Below are 15760 nucleotides of genomic sequence, written 5' to 3'. Positions count from 1 at the left end.
GATCTGGGCTTTCCATTATACTTGACGCTTATGTTTCTTCCAATTGTACTTGTTTACATTTACCCTTATAAACAGTGGTATGTTCTAACAAACAATCACGAAGAAGTCAGCACAGAACATTCTGAAATTAAATTTGCCTTGACAAGACTGTGTGCCTTGACATTTTAGGGATTCATTTTTGCGCTTCTTCTTTCTTTTAAATCAGAACTGAGTATTGAAGTTACATTTTTAACTGTCCTGTTAAAGTGTTTTCTTTACTGTATTATCAGAGCTGGCTTAGTGTGTAGGTACAGTGTGCCCTGGACTACATTACCCATCCACTCAATCAGACAAATCACGTGACCCAATCAGCAGGACCCTATCACATGCCCTTGTCTATGCACTCTCTTGTTTTGTGATTCCTGTGATTAAGCTCTTACTTGTTTAGTCTCTCTATTTAGTCTATTTAGTATAGCCTGTTGTGGTGTCGTATATTCCATGCTTTTTTTCTTGTGTTTTTTTTTTTTGAAAACGAAAAGTCTAGATAATGTCCCTTAATTAAACTTTAACTAACATAAATAAAGGGTGCAGTGTCGGTGCCACGAGTGGGCCCTGGGGGGCATGGCCCGTCCACTTGAGTCACTGTGCCTCCTTACTTCTCAAAATAATAACGAACTTAATAATTTAAAAAAATGTTTTACAAATTACTTTTATTATACCATGAATACTGGTTAAAGAATAAAGAGTATAAGTTAATTAAAAAAAATAATAATTGTACTAACCCATAATGCAGTGCTAACATAGTCAGCCAATTACATTCACGCTGCCACTACGTCAGTAACGTAAATCAGTAGGCTAAATGGTCAGTGAAATCGTTATTCTAAAGTTTGCGAAGTTCGTCTGAAAACATCTACTAAAACATTGTTTTAATTTGCATTTGAGCGGGAAAAAAAATTCGCCATTCGTTGAAGGACCTTTTTCTTCAAAAATTGAATTCCTCTCGTCGCCTGCAGCTCTTCTAAAGGTAAGATGCCTTTTTGCTTTAGTACGTTTGGTTATATGCTGGTGGCTAATTTGTGTCTTGCACTTTAGAGTCATGGTTATAGTTTACAGTGAGTGACACGTTTAATATTTTATTATGTTTATTGAAGTTTAATAATAGTAATAGTAGGTGAATGACTATTCACTATTCCCCCCCCCCCCGTTAAACATGAGGCCCCCTCATTCTCTACTCTCTGGCGCGGACACTGAAAGGGTGTCAAAAGTTATCTTAGAATGCATTGCCATTAATTATTAAATTTCAGCTATAAGTTGGTACTTGTGGTGCTACTTTTTGTGTATTGATATGTTTTTAAATCACATTTACGCTGTGACCACAGATTTTTTTTCTGTTAATATATCCTGGTCCTGCAGTGTTTGTACCTGTCCACAGTATTTCCCAACAAACAGAGTTGATTCTATTTCTCACAATATTAATAAACTGTTAAATTATTACCACTAAGACTCTGACCTGGCCATTCTTTATCCTAAAACAGTCATACCTCCCTTTTACTCCTTCAAAAGTAGACACCCATACAACCCATTGTCTGCAGAATTGCACAGTTTAAGACAGTTACACTGTTAACACATCAGGGATGAGTGCCACAGTATTATGATAATTGCACAGTTCCATATGTATGTTTGGGTGTTGGATGACAGAAGTGGGTTGAGTAGTTTAAAATTGGCAAGTGCGTACAGAATCTCAAGCAGAGTCTAAGACAAAAAAAAAATGCAATAAAATGCAATGAATGAATGAGCTACAAATGAGAAGTGATATTCAGTATATAGGATGCTAGTGTGTATATTGTATAACAGATGCTACAGAAGCCATACTGGTTCATATTTTAAAAACAGGACTAAAGTTAGGTCAGATATTTTCCTGTACATTTATTTGCGCTGCTCTTTTTTTAATCATTTGATTTGATTGTCTGAAATATTTTCTGGGCCTGCGTCTGTACCGTGGTCTGCCGTCTGATGACCCCTGTTTTAGACAGTGACTTGTGGCAATATTCTTCCTGATTGCCTGATTATACTAACACAGTTGGCATATAAATTGCCAGTGGGAGAGATTTGATGTGACAAATAACCTGCCTAACATGATTTTATTGCTTGAATTTTTTCCCCCCACAATTTGGAAGAACATTGCAAAAACAGCACAAATGTCGGTTAAAATCAGATACCTCGACACCCAGCCTAAATAGATAAAGAGTGTCAGCTCTGTTTGGATCTGTGTTAATTAAATATGAATCACGATTTCCACCACATCACTTCAAAGAGATGGCATTTCATTCATATTTTATTAACACTGGGTTACAATTAAAAACAAAACAGTTTGCAAATGGCCAGAGTTGTGTACAGCAGATGCTAAGGCAATCAAACATCTAACAAAATGCTAATTGGACTTTATTAATTCCAGACCTGGCTCATGAAGTAATTATCTCATTACTTTATTACTTTGCTACAGAGCTTCACTCTGTTCATTGTTCGTGGTGACTTTATGTTCCCTGCATTTTAAGCTTATACCACGTTGTGAGTTTATGTCCTTTAGCTAGTATATCATCCTTTCTTATGTATTCATGGATGTTCTCTGTGGATTATGATACAGCCCCTGAGCTCCAGTTTATTTTTTCATATTCCCAACATCAGAGTAGGAGAGAGAGGAGAGTAGCAGCAACAATTAAGGTTAAGGTTCACAAAATGTTCATTATTAACATCACACCATAGCTTCAGCCTTGTCGTAAGGCAGCACTTCCACAGCTCAGTGTGGCTCCAGAAACTGTGAATATGAGTGCAAAGATTAATTTGAAGCACACCATCCCTTGGTCTGGCTCCTTTTATAAAGAAATTTGGTCCATCTGTCTAGAGCTACTCTGAGACTCCAGTGTCCAAATACTACAAGGCAGTTTGTGATGTTTGCATGATTTTCTATTAGCATATGAAAGGTGTATCAGTTTTCCAACCGTGTTGAGACTACAAGGCTTTTCTACAGTGTGGGCTTTATGTCCACAAGGTCATGTGAAACGAATCAATACTGGTTATTGAATGCTCACCTCCTCATCCTTGAAGTGAGCATTTAAATCAATGTGCACAAATGAAATTAAGCTCCAAAACCTTGTCAGGGTAAAGGAAACGGAAGTGAAGTCTGTGCGGTCATTAATGCTCTGGAGAAGTTGATATTACACAGAGCACTTAATATAACAGGTATAACAATACCACGTTTGTCAGGTTGTTATATAAATGTATTATTTCATTTCTTCATTATTTTATCCTCTATTCAGGGTGTTGTCCGGACCAGGGTGTTGATTAATTTTCAACAACCTGTATCAAATCGCAGGTTTATATTAATACACACATCATAATATGCTATTTCCATCACAGGACTAAAAATGTTGTTTAAGATAAAATTTGAATCACTTTTAAATAAATCTAAGCATTTGTGTATAACATTTCTGAAGGCATTCCACTGCCAGCACTTCGTAACGATCGGTGTGGGAAAACTTCCACCTGACTTCCTCCTGAAATCCTCAGGAAAGGCAACTTTGCACTTTCTCTGTTCAAATTGTGTCTTATTAACTTCAAGAAGATAAAAACAGAGGCTGGAGAGGGAACGGGTGTTTATCAGTGGTCTGACATAAGTGATACAAGAAACTTGTCTTCAGGACATTCCCCAACATTAAATGCAACGCTAAGCGGTTAAAAGAACATGATGTGACATTTAGTAATGTATTTAAAAGTAATGACCTTATTAAATACAGAAACTTTAAACACATCCACTTAAAAGTCTACTGTGTACAGGGGAGAAGGCTAGTGCCTAGTCCCTTTTACCATGTAGAACCTGTCTTATTAAGCCTGCACAGATGGGTCATACTATTTAATTCATAAGGGAACACAAACTTTGATCTTGTGAGGTGTGTTTAGAATTCAGCTCCAGTCATGCATAGACCAGCGAGTCCCCACAGCACACAGCCCTAAATGCTTAAAGCCCAAGTAGCTTGACTCTCGGTTCAGATGGGATGTTACTTCGACTTTTATGTCAAATGTCACCCACCAGTGCTTTCGGTTAATTCATGAGTCGTGGTGTGAAATAGCCTCACATATTTATTATTACATTTATTTCTTTCCACTATTCCTTTTTGGGGAAAAGTCACAATGGATTTTTACACACAATCTGTAACATAAAAACCTCAAATTTTAGCAGCATTTCTGTTTAAGTTGATGTTGTTTATGATATATTTGTATTAGCTTATCAAATAAACCTTCAGATAACCCTTCAAGTTCAAGTTATATTAAGATACTAAACAGTGTAGCCATTCGCTCCTTGTCTTTTGTCTCCATTAAACATTTGTGATTGTGTTTTGTGGCTTTTTCAGATATGGGTTGCCAAATCTGCAAAAAAGAAAAACGTCACGTCCAAAGGAGAACCAGCATTATTAACCTAAGATCAAATAAAGCCGGCAGACAGCAATTCAGGATTAAACCAGATAAAGGTGCTCAGACTGGTCAATGAAGGCTTTTCATGTACTATCAATGGCAGGCTGTATGGCATTTTGTACAGCTTTTGCTCAGCTAAATACATATGCTTTATTCCCACAAATGGAAAGGAGGGCTTATGTGAAAAAAACATGAGTTGTGGTCACAATTTCATTTCTTTGTAGCAGGAATATGCTCACAGGTCTCACCTACACACGATATTTATACATAAGCAGTTCTCAAACCACACACAGTAGACACACACAAACACCAGATCTCTCTCACACACAGCGCTGTCTCATTCACCCTGCTCTCACACAGATACAGTTTTCTCACACATGCAGCTTTTACACACACACAGCTCACACTCACACACAATTCTCAAACACATATAGCTTTTACACACACACACACACACACACACACACACACACACACACACACACACACACACACACACACAGTTTGCTCACATAGCTTTTACACACACAGCTCTGTCTCACACACAGCTCCCATAATGCTCTCTCACACACAAATTTTACGCAGACCGTTTGCTGACACACACAGCTCTCACACACAGACAAATTTAACACACACGGAAGCAAAGCTTTCTCTCAAACATACTGCTTTTAGTTTATATACACACTTACACACAGATACACACACCTCTCTTACACTTATACAGCTCTCTCTCTATCACTCTAGCCCTATCATTGAGCTGCAGAGAATATTTGACATTTTGTATATAGTCTGCCATTTTAAGAATCTTTAAACAGAACGATAATGTCCCTGTTCTGGGCTTTGCTTATATACAGTTTTAAACAATGTCCGGAAGTTAATCAACCAAATGTCTAATACATTTTAAGCTTTCCGACCACTCAAGATCACTCAATGGCTTTAATATAACTTACTTTACCTTAGCAAAAATCCACAATTATGAAACACTAATAAACTAAACTTTTGCTGTGTCCAAAGTTGATGCACTATTTAAAGTCAAACATAAAGACCATTGTTGTAAATGTAATATTTAGAAGTGTCATAAAGTCATACAGGATGCCATATATTTTTTAATAAAGCAGTAATAAAAACACATCATCACCTGCTAATAAACAGTATTAGCAATTGTAATGAACAGAGCTCACTGACAATAGCAAGAAGAAGGTGGTATATAAGAGGATATATCTCGATTTTGTGTGAAAAATGTGAACCACAATGTTCTGGAAATACAATTTGGACAAATTGTCTCTAGGATCATCTCCAAATGTAGCTTAAATGAATCTCCCAGTATGACTCTGAGACTCATATGACCCGGTTTACGCTTGAGCTTACAGCTGAGCAAGTGCGACTGGATCATTTAGTACACATACAAAGTGATCTTAAGAAGCACAGCTCAGATTAGTCTACTGAACAGTCAGTTCCAGTACTTGTTAAGTACTTGTTATTTTTTATCTAAAATTATTTACTGATCATTAAGTGGGTCATGTTGACGTGTAATATTTTGAAATGGTGCAATTTGTATAACGTCATACACAACCTATAATTAGACACGGAATTACCCAAACAGATCTCATTTAGTTGAGAGAAATTTTTCCTCACATATTGTTTTCTCCAGGAATCATATTATTTTCCATGCGCAAGCATGTCTATCACCTAATCCGTGTAGATTTATTTATTTTGCATATTACAAATCTGTTGCTTTCCATTTTCCTGCCGTGACATTTCAAGGTCTTAAGTCTTAACAGTGGCGATGAATCTGAATACTGAGATTAACGAATGAAAAACAAATCTACGCTTATTGAAACCAAGTCATGTTCTTGTGTCACTCATTTTGGATGAAAGAGGCTTTGAATGCAAGTATAGCGTTCTGAATGTTCTTAATTTTATGGTAGGACTTTGGAAGGCTGTGTCTTGCTTATTCACAATTACACCCTCACTTGAGTGTCTCTATTGCTTGCTTGTTTGATAAGGGCTGTGGTAATCATTTTTTGATGAAAGCTATTTTCTCTGTAATCCATCTGTCTGTATGCCAGATCTTTCTCCTTGTTTTGCGGAGGTTGCTGGGAGGCGCTCATGTCTCAGGCGGCGTCTAATTTGCATCTGCACAGTCATGCTCTTGCGTGAGGATATTCAACCTTCCACACACCATTAAAACACACACACACACACACACACACACACACACACACACACAAAAACAAACAAACAGATTCCCAGTCCATTGAACCACTGCATTCTGTATAACTTCATATTATGCTCTTAAAGCAGTAGAGTGTCCCAGACTGAATTCTCTACAGTCTGAGATAGTAATAGAATTTCTCCAAAGAAAAAAGCTTCATATTGATATTGGAATTAGTCTGTGAGTCTCAAGTGTGCGCCCCTTAGATTAACCTCTGCTCTCTTCTTGGAGTATAAAGTATCTAAGGATTTCAGACAGGTGATAGGTAGAGCTGTAGATTTAAATTGTGGCAGGAGCTTTATATACAGGAGGAGTGAAAAACCTTAGGCTAGTGTGATGTGTGATGATTTTGTCTAATGTCAGCTTTAGATCAAATGGTCATAGTAAAAAAAAAAAAAAATCCATAAAAGCATCACAGCATTGATTTTATCTTTGTCTGGTCTATAAGTGCAAAAGATAAATCCTCACACTTACATATAAATCTCTATTGTGTTCAAAAATATTTTATTATAGGATATAGCATAGTGAATATAAAATGAACTACAAATATGATTAATATGGACGCTTACAACACAATACCCATGACCCTAGCATCTAATCACAACTAATTGTGGTCACATGGTAGCAAATCTGGAAATTATTAATTATTTATTAACTAATTATTCAGATTAATTATTCAACAACATAAAAAAATCCCATTGTTCAATAACAGATAAGCTATCAATTTCTAAACCTTTTGTTCAGTTTCTTTAGGTTTATTTCCATAAAAAAAAAAAATAAATAAAATAATCTTGCAAAATAGCAAGTACGTATGTTAAGTTGACAAACAAGTCATGCTAATGAGTAAGATGTTAAACTGATGAGTGCACATGAAGTAGACTGGTACTGGATTAAATTTTCATTAATTATTTGTAAAAGCAGAACGCCATCCATTGTGTCTTGTTACTATTTCATCTATTTCTGTACACTGTTCAAATATAGTGCACTGTTTAAACAGTGTAATCGCATAGTTTTGAACACGCCACACACTGAACTGAAGTGCACTGTGGGTAAAACAAACGTTTGCTACATCTTCAAAATGTTAATTGGTGTTGATTGGTTAGTTTTATTTAAAAAAAATCTGTGAGTAGAGAGAGAAAGGGGGTAATATAACGTTGATAATATGATAGCGTTCGGCTCATCCATTAAAGCCTACAGTATATTAGAAAAACAATTAAATTTCCAGCTTCTTTTTTAATATTAGTTCATGTTAATAAAGTTGTTCTATAACTGTTATGGGCAGAAGGGTAGCAGTGTATTCTGGTAAACACCACAGTGTCTGTGTGAGAGTCTATTTTCATAAGCTATATAATAGACATTCCCTGGTGGTCCAGCAGCAGGGTCCCATCCACTCCCCACTGTGTTCTGGGTTGAATCATGACCAGGGAACCAACCCAGCCAATGATGGGCTGATAATCAATGCTGATCCCAAGCCTGCATAAAATAAGGGGGTCAGGAAGGTCATCTGGTGTAAAAGCCAAAAAAAAAATACAGTATACGCAGTGGGGAACTGAACAGGAAACAGCCAAAAGACAGCAATAACAACTTGGTTTTGACCCTTATGGCCATCCAATAACCTAAAGAAGTCCATGTTTAAATAACTTATAGAGTTTGTTTAAGTTTCACCAAAACCCTGTCACGTGATCCAGAGTCGGTGTGTTTCTGTGCCACCATCCGTACCAAATTCTGACATTCTATTCGCTTATGAGATGCTTTTCTACTGCTTACAATTGTAAAAAGTGATTACACATGTTGTTTGATCCTTAACCATGCTTTCATATGCATGTTGGATTTTAATTAACACAAGCCAGAAAAGGTTTCCACTTTGTGACAAAAAAGCTCACTAATTCCTTCGAGTGAATCCTTGATCTTTTGGAGATTAATATAACTCATCTCATCTTTCAGCCAGCTTGACCGTGAAGAAGGGGTATGAGTTTTTCAGGCTAAGAACATTCTCGCTTGGCTTAAAAGCAAAGTAAAGGCAATCATGTCTCATAACCTGCAGGGAACAGGATCAGATGGCACCCAGAAGGTTGCCAGTTGTAGACATGGGATTACAGTGACGATAAAGACTTAGGAAAATGTCTTGGATACAGTACACTGGAACCCTTTGTACCAGTTATTCATTCATTCATTCATTCATTCATTCATTCATTTGTTCATTTATACTTTTACTTATACTTATAAATTACCCTTATGAAAAAAGGATATAAAAAAAGGATATATTTTATATTCTTCTTTGAAAAGTGGATATTGATCTTGTGATATTAATAGCAAGATACATCATTTAAATAATCACTTAGCACAAAAAGGAAACTAGAAATACATAGAAAACTAGTTTGATTGATTGTGTTTTTGTATGCTGTGTTTTATTTAAACACATCCAGTTTGACATTAGCAAAGGAAAAGTCTTGAATAAAACAGATATAAAAAATGTTTCGGTCACTTTGGTGGAGTACGAAGGGGCTAATGTCCAGCTTTGTTGCAATATTTTTAAGAGAGGGAATGCAATGAATTGTTCAGGCAGGTGCTCAGGAATATATATTATAGACCAACATGACACAAGCGATCAGGGTGTCATCAAACTTAAACCTCCCTGAAGTGTAAAGAAATAATCTCATTCTAAGCAGTCAATGTCTTGCTCTTTATCTAAAGAGATAACGTTTCAGGAGGAGAGAAGGTCAGAAAGGTTAATCATCTTTAGTAATCATTTCATGTTGGAAAAAGAGTGAGGGCCATTGATAAAAGCTCAGTGTAAAAGCATAACCTCAAATTACCTTTTATAGCCTTGATGGTTCGCTGTAATGGGCTCCCTTGCCAAGTCTGGATCTATGGTGGGAATTTTTTACAGCTCTTATCCCCAAGTGGTTTAGTTTAGTAGATTTAATGTAATGTATTAAACTGCCTTAATAATTTATTTTTGGCTACAGGTAAGTTTATATGAAGAATTATTTGAGAAGCTTCAACTAGAAGGTAAGCAGACATTTGCCACTGTGCTCTTATATGATTTAACATTTGAAGAATCAGCTCTTAAAAAAAATATTAATTCAGCTTTTTTATTGAATCATTTCTTATGAATTATAAAGGTAGGATTGACTGTAAATTGCCTATGTAAAAAGTCCTATGATAGATTGAAGTACTGTATATTCAGGTTAATATTAACTGTATTTCACAGTACAGCAATACTTTTGGGTGGCTAATTAAATTAAAGATGCTATTATATGAGCTATTTACATGGATATGAAACGTAAAGGTGGTAATTGTGTACGTAAAAAAACCCCAAAAAAATATATCTATATATTTAGCATATATATAGCAAAAAAAAGAAGCTGTTTACAACCTGTAGCCTTTAGAAAACATATCTAACTGAAAGGATTTTATGTATTACAAGATTCATAACAAACCGTGAGTATATATGCATTTGATATGTGAGGTAGGAAATAAGAATATATCCAGTGAATCAGATGGTACCATGCATGCAAACATTCAAACACTCATTCACAGCTAGGAGCAATTTATTGTAGCCAATCCACCTGTTTTTCAGTGGTGGGGAGAAACAAGTGAACATGTACATGAGGAGAACATGCCTGAGCTCAGGATCGAACCAGCGACTTATACATGTAGGAAGTAAAGAGGGGTTACACTATGGTCCACATACAGACTTGCATGGATATATAGCATATTGTAGCATCCCTAGTAGCTGCCTGTTCAGGTTCACTGTTGGTTAGCTTAGGTTACAAACTATAAAAATAGAACAAACTTAAATGTTATAAAAGGTTTTTTGATGGATTAAACTAAAATCATAACCAAAAACATGAACAGGATCAAAAAACATTTGACCTTCAGCTTAATCCATGCCCACTTCAGATCGAATAATGATGCAGATATAGAAATTTGCAACAATAAACAGATATATATTAATATACAGCTCTATCTGCATTGGCATAATTGAAGATAGGTCTAGGGAAATAAATTTTATTACAAGTGTTACATTTTTTTTTTTTTAATACTATGACCTCCATATTGAACCCATGATCCCCATATTTTACTGAATGCAGCCTGGAGTGGTAAATATTTTGCCAAAATATGCCAATTAGCATAAGTCTTTTACCATGTATATCATTGTGCTTCGTTAATAAAGCTTAAAGTACTCACGATTCTGTGTACAACCTGACATTTCTGACATTTACTCCAAATAGTCCAGCCAACATTTTTTTTTCAATTTGATTACACAATTCCGCATCTATTGAACATCTATTGAACAACCGAGAACTGTTGATTTGAATGAAATAAAATATTCTGGTAGTATGCTGGGGGGAAAAAAAATGAGAAGAAAATCATCTCCTGTGACATCTGTTCATTTCAGGTTCTCAAACATTGTAAAAAAACGAACATGAAAACAAATATTATTTCTGTTGTATTTGTGAACACAAATACACCAATTGTTTTTACAGAGTATAAGCTGATTATGCCTTAGGCACTATGCAATTAAAAGGGAATGAAGTACTGCTATAATTCTTTGTTAGTTACATTTATGACACTTTATCTTAGCGGCATTATAATTAACAATTTCAAAATATAAGGTAGAATAACACAGAATTCTTTTTATTTCTTGTAAATTACTGTATACTTGTACACTACATCAGCTTGAACCCTGTTATGGTATGCACTCAAACATTACAAGTACTAGAACCAGTTCGTTTTGAAGAAAGAATGTCCCCTGTCGTCACCAGTGGGATCCCTTTGGTGATTAAAGAGAATCTCTTTCTCACACACACACAAACCAACATGAAATGTCCCACACTCTGTGGGTGTTTCTGGCCTCACAGTAGAGCTCCAGTCCTGGTGTAAAGCCCTGCTGTGCTTGAAGACCCAGGGCTCATTTCACACCTCTGCGTGCTGTGGAGAGTCTAGTTTACTCCGCCTGTCTTGTCATGGCTGTGTCCCCATGCTATGGGCTTGTTACGCCTCTCAGATTGGTTTGTGTCGCTAAAGCTTCTCTCTGGAATAGCATTTTCTGCCCATTTCTTCACACCTGCTGGGTGACTGTTTGGTAATCCAATTTATGACACAGCGCACAAGTTTCTGTCGTGTTACATGGATTTAGAGCAATCAGAAAATGAGGAGTGAGCATGGTAAGTACTGCTTGCTTATGAACAAATTATAAGTGAGTGCTAAACGAAGCAATAAAAAAGACATGCAAAAATTCAACACACTATCTAATCAGGACAGTGTTTTTAAACTGCATCCTAGAAAAAATATACAGTAATATAGTTTTCAGGTAATTCACAGAATTGGTTAATTATATGGCTGAACTTGCTCATTTCATGATAAACATGAGGACATTTATGGTTCGAGTTTACAGTAAATTTAATAAACTTTTGTCCAGTAGAATGTCCCTGCCAATACATTCTCTTATGATGAGCTACAATCCTCGTGTATGAAGACTAGATTTAAAAAAAAATCACAAAATAATGATCCTCTGCCTGCCATTGAAAGGAAAGAAAATCCTTTGTGTGAATTGATGAAACTGAGAATAACAGTATGGTAATTGCCACTAGATAATAGCAGTGTTCAATTATGTGTGATAAACTTCTTCAAGCAGTGTTAACCTCAGACACCTTAACTAGCAAATAATCAGATAAAATATATACCAAGATCTTTTACCCCTGTTAATATTACGGAGACAAAGGTGTTTTAAATACAAGGCCAGTCTAATAAAATGACTATATTATTCCAGTGCAAACCCAGCCTCTTAATAATTGATGCTCATTAGTGGAGGGACAATAGTGGGATATATAAGGAGCTCATCTTTATTCATTTAAATGGAGGTCATTCTCCCAGGTGTCTCTCTCTCTCTCTCTCTCTCTCTCTCTCTCTCTCTCTCTCTCTCTCTCTCTCTCTCTCTCTGTTCAGATTATAAATTGCTCTGCGGCTCCTTTCACTTCAATATTCTCTTTCCCACACAATGTGCAGGCTCCATCTGAGAAGTTGAATGAATTTAAATGGGATAAAATCATAAATCTGATTAGTGGAATATTCCCTGTGATGGAGAAGTGATTTGATCAAGATGAATTGGAAATGAGGAGATACATTTGACGCTTTATCCAAGTCATGGATTTATTCAATCTTTTTTTATTTGAAAAGTTGGAGATTTTTTTTTTTAGCTGGGACTTTATCTTATGTAAATATTCATTTTTCCACTTTGACAAATGCTACATAATTAAAATTTCTGACATAGCAATAAAATAATATTGGTCAGGACTGCTTTTACAGAGCTGTCACATCAGACAAACGGAAATAGTTTCTACCATTGACCCTTTATGAACACTAGACATTTTTTGCTATTTATCAAATAAAAATACAGACAAAGTGTGAATGAATTTGAATGTGTGAATGTGCATGCTTGACACACAAGGCTTAACCCTTAAAGCATATAATAAAGCCAGTGACATCAATGGCATCTCTATGTTTCTAACGTCCAATTACCTCCTGTTGCTTTGCATGCCATGGAGCACAGCATCCTAATGGCTCCCATACACATAGCTGTTTACACCCTCTCTGTCTCGCTATGATTCAGTGCATCTCATCAAGATCATTAGAGCTCTAATAACCCACAGACAGCAGTGGAGAGGAGATAATAGATATACTCTGAAGAGTGCATGCTAGCATGCTTTGCTGGACTTAATGTGCTATGCTTGGGTGCAGACGGACTGACTGCCTGTGGCTCACTGTGATATTTAAATGACATCATTAAGCCCCCTGAACAGGACTATGGCAACAATGCCATAGCCAAGGACACACATTTGAGCTGCATGTCAACCATGTCTAACTCTCTTAACACACACTCACATACTCGCATTGCTAACTTGTGAGTGTGTCAGTTGATGTGACGTACAGTATGTCAACAGTCTTGTCTTTCATTGTAGCAGAATAATGTTACTGTCTAACCCACACCTTAACCCCAACATGTGCACACAAAATATTTTCTCTCTTTTCACAAATTACAAGAACATTTATATTTGCACTATATATTGTCAATACCAACTTGCACTATAAAACGACAATGTAAAAAGTTTAAAGTAAAAATAAACGACTAGACATAATAACCTCAGATAACTGGATATTAGTTTCTATAACACTGGCGCTATAAAAACACCACTGATTTATAAATGTATTACAAACAATGCTAGAACCTGTAATGTCCTGCCAGAAATGATTCAAATATGATTCTTATGAATGCATTATAACATTTTATTATGGCTCTGTATTCACAAGCCATTTTTCATATACACTTCACAAAGGTTTTCCACAGTCAGTTTTGTCTGAGTAAACATAACTTTCATAATATTTTGTGATGTAGTGTCTTATAAACACTGCTTATAATGTGCTCTGTTAAGCTTTTATGAATGCATTATAATTTATTATAGCAGATGCATGAGCAATGAATCTATTATAATATTATGAATGTGAGCATAAGTCATTATACATGTCCAGTATCCAAATGTCCAAAATATGTGCTGTGTATCGTCACGGTGGGACATCCCCAACAAAGCTAAATACACACACGCACACACGCACACACACACACACACACACACACACACACACACACACACACACACACACACTTCTCCTAGGTGTAGCCAGTTGAACCAGCAAGAGAATAGATGCTATCATACTTAAAGCAATCTGCTCTACAGTCATATGTCACAAATAGGTGTCAACTCTCATTACACTGGGATGGGTGCAGGGAGGACGAGAAAACACTCTTATCAGACAGGACAAGGCTATGACATCTTCACTCTTTTTCAGACAGCTCCATTTGGTGGAATTGTGTTGAATTTCTTTTATTTATTTTTTTAGCTGGGCCAGAGACATGCTGAATACGACATACCCACACACTCACCGGCTCACTGTCTGATTTAATGGAGCTCTAAACCACAGAATTGATTTAGAGTATTATGATGCAGTCATTCCAGGCCAAGAAGGTCTAAAGGTGTAAATGGCAGTCAGCTTTCTTTTGCTGTTGCCATCCCCTGAGACACTTTTACCTTTCTTTCCAAGTAGCTTCTTCTTCCACTTTAAATCTGAAGGATTGCTAAGCTATGCAATTTACAAAACAGTGTGTGAAAATAGTTTCTTTATTTAGTTTTCATTATGTTACATCCTGTTATATATGATCTAACCAAAACAGGAAGTGAAACAAACAGGTTTTTGCTGTTTTTAATGACAAAACCTGAATAATTTCCAATGCTAAAACATACCGACAGGAAACAATTTTTTTATATTTGACTGATAATGAGGTGAGTGAAAATGTGTGACACCCAGCAGGGTCTCTTTTTCACACTGCATTGACTTAAGTGAAAAGTGAAAGTGACGTGACATACGGCTAAGTACAGTGACCCATACTCAGAATTCGTTCTCTGCATTTGACCCATCCAAAGTGCACACACACACACCGTGAACACACACCCGGAGCAGTGGGCAACCATTTATGCTGCGGCGCCTGGGGAGCAGTTGGGGGGTTCAGTGCCTTGCTCACGACCTCAGTCGTGGCCGGCCCGAGACTAGAACCCACAACCTTAGGATTACGAGTCAGACTCTCTAACCATTAGGCCATGACTTGCCCCACTTAAACATGATTGTCACAGTACAAACAGGTACAAATGACTTACAGTATTTTCCGCACTATAAGGCGCACCTAAAAGCCTTAGATTTTCTCAAAAATCGGCCATGCGCCTAATAATCCGGTGCGCCTTATGTGTGCACTGAGTTCCAAAAATAGAGCAGCTGAAAGTATTCAACACCAATGTATCTATGGTTCGGAAGTGGAGGAAGCAAGAAAATGTACTGCGCCAAGTTAAGAAGACACAGTAGATGAGGACTTTGATGTATTTGTGGGAGAAGATTGATTTAAAAAATAATGTGTGTGTTGTTAAATAGTAGAATAAAGTTCAACTAAACTCACTGTTTTGCTTCCGTTAAATTTTTTGTGGACTGTATGTTTTAGCATGTGCCTTATAATCCGGTGTGCCTTATGTATGTGTTAAGTAC

The 15760-nt window shown here is 36.5% G+C and overlaps 1 long non-coding RNA gene across 2 annotated transcripts in view; it reads left to right on the top strand.

Moving 5' to 3' along the window:
- Window positions 1-453: 453 nt before the first annotated feature.
- LOC113645929 overlaps window positions 454-15760 on the top strand; it is a 128992-nt gene continuing 113685 nt past the window's right edge. The window contains exon 1 of one of the 2 annotated variants that reach the window (XR_003441330.2): window positions 454-1003. This is a non-coding gene — a long non-coding RNA (uncharacterized LOC113645929). The remainder of the gene's footprint in view (window positions 1004-15760) is intronic. The other variant, XR_003441329.2, reaches the window with a different exon arrangement.

The sequence above is a fragment of the Tachysurus fulvidraco genome, chromosome 19 (assembly GCF_022655615.1).
Source record: "Tachysurus fulvidraco isolate hzauxx_2018 chromosome 19, HZAU_PFXX_2.0, whole genome shotgun sequence".
Lineage (NCBI taxonomy): Eukaryota > Metazoa > Chordata > Actinopteri > Siluriformes > Bagridae > Tachysurus > Tachysurus fulvidraco.
This window is presented reverse-complemented; position numbering and strand designations above follow the sequence as displayed.